The sequence below is a fragment of the Daktulosphaira vitifoliae genome, unplaced genomic scaffold, assembly GCF_025091365.1.
Source record: "Daktulosphaira vitifoliae isolate Bord-2020 unplaced genomic scaffold, ASM2509136v1 Scaffold_499, whole genome shotgun sequence".
Classification (NCBI taxonomy): domain Eukaryota; kingdom Metazoa; phylum Arthropoda; class Insecta; order Hemiptera; family Phylloxeridae; genus Daktulosphaira; species Daktulosphaira vitifoliae.
In genome coordinates, this window is record NW_026100064.1 from 6642 (window position 1) to 8833 (window position 2192).

General features: G+C 25.7%; 1 long non-coding RNA gene across 1 annotated transcript; it reads left to right on the forward strand.

Annotated features, from left to right (window-relative positions):
• On the forward strand, positions 1-2186 carry LOC126909528 (uncharacterized). The gene is made up of 5 exons (XR_007705053.1): positions 1-402; positions 495-524; positions 848-895; positions 1777-1806; positions 2074-2186. It is a non-coding gene; the product is annotated as an uncharacterized LOC126909528 (long non-coding RNA).
• The last annotated feature ends 6 nt before the right edge of the window (positions 2187-2192 follow it).

Below are 2192 nucleotides of genomic sequence, written 5' to 3' on the forward strand. Positions count from 1 at the left end.
CTTTTGGAATAATCCATCAATTTTTTTTAATTAAACACTATCTAAAGATTTGCAACGAAGCTTTTTTTTATAGTGATTTTAATCACTGTCAGATATCATTATACTTGATCCAACTATCCACGTCACCACTGTGCCGCGACTCCCCTTTGCTGGTTTTTTTCTTTTGTATGTTATTATGGTATCAGATAAGCGTGTTTCTCCGGTGCGCACCGGTTACTTGTATTGTATTTATAGTAGTGGAACGATGAACTCGTCATCGTAAAGAACGACACGACGCTCACGCCAATATGTGTATACATAATAAAGTATTATAAACTAAGTTATAAGTTTTATGTCGCTCATATTAGTTAAACAGTTAATAGTAAACGTATTATATAGTCCACTCTGAAACCGAAACAAAATGTACGTAACTGTATATTTAACTTCTATTTTATCATAATGATAATTCGCTTAAATTTTTTATATGATTAAACTAATAATATTATTCATTACAGATGAACTACTTTTGTGTATTGTAAATGACAGTAAATCAAATAAAATAATAGTAGTATACTTATAATACAAATAATTAAATTAATATTATTGATAGATCAAATACTAATATATTTCTGTTGATAAAGCAACAGATAATAAAAAATTTTTTTATTTTTATATTTAAAGATTAAATGATTAAAATAATCTTTTTTTTAAGCTAAATAAATTATTTTAAGCCCATATTAAAAAAAGTTTCTTTTTATAAGATCTTAAAAATATGAATCTCACAGCAACACTGAGCTAGGAATATTTTTATATTGTAATACTTATTAAAATTATAATATGCTCTTTTAAAAATATTGTTACGTTTTAGGAAAAGACGCAGAAGTATTTAAACATATTCTTGAAAATAATACGTATAGTAAGTATCTTATATAATATATAATATTATATATTATAGTATTAGTATAGAGTATGTGTATATATATAGTATACAGAGTATTCAGTAAGTAAAGAAACAGATCAGTTGTTATAAACAATGAGAACAATAGAAATGCGTTTTTTTATTTGCTGAACACTCTATATAGTGTTAGTATTAGTTTGATTTATTGTCGTATATAGTAGTACGACACTAAAAAATATACGTATTTATTTCCATTACTTATTATTTTAAATGGGGGGTGCCATGAAATGCAACGACTTATAACGTTGCAAACTCGTATGTCCTAAGGTATNACGACTTATAACGTTGCAAACTCGTATGTCCTAAGGTATTTGTTAATAATTATTATTCTCAAAAAGTACCTACTTTTTTTAGTACAAAAATGAGTGTTTAAATAAATTAGAATTTAATAAAAAAAAACACATTTTTTCTAAAGAACGCAATAAATGTCTTTTAACATATGATAACTAAACTTAACTTTAAACTGATATTGGTTATTGTCAAATTATTCTATTGATTTTTTATAAAATTAAAAATGTTTGATAACAAAGTCATGTAAAAATTCATTGCTAATTTTATAGTTATTTAAAAATTATGTATAGCATTTTGTTACGTCGCTATTTAGGGGTTTAGCCTAAATGCCCGTCGAAAGTATTCTAAGAGACCAACGGGGGATAGCTGGCTAGGCTATATCTACCTTAGGTACTGAAGTTTTCTATATATATATATATATGTCTATTAAACGGTACAACGATGTTATGGGAGACAGAGATATGGGCACATGCAAATGTGATCGTATCAATTTCATAATAAATTTGAAAATTTATTATACATTTACTTAACTACTCATTTTGTTTTAGATATATTAGCACATTATTTTTTAAGAGAAGGTAATTTTTTATATTATTATCGCTATTATAAATACTATTTCTACTTTAGAGTAAGGTGTGCCAGTGAGATATTTTGCCATAGCTATTTATATTTATCTGAAAATGTTGACACAAACTGAATAGAAATATATTGAGGTATACTCACACGGGCATTTCAATAAAGTTATTCTCTGACGCAAAATTGTCAGCACGTATTTGTCCTGCTCACAAATGTTGTAATTCTAAACAATTAAACAGTGTTTTATTCTGAATTATTTATTTTTATAGATTTAGTAACTCTAAAGAGGAATGATACAAGTAATTACAATTTAAATCAAATATTGCGTATCACATAAATTTCAATTTATAAATGTTCAACAATTATGTCCACCGCAAACCTAATAATA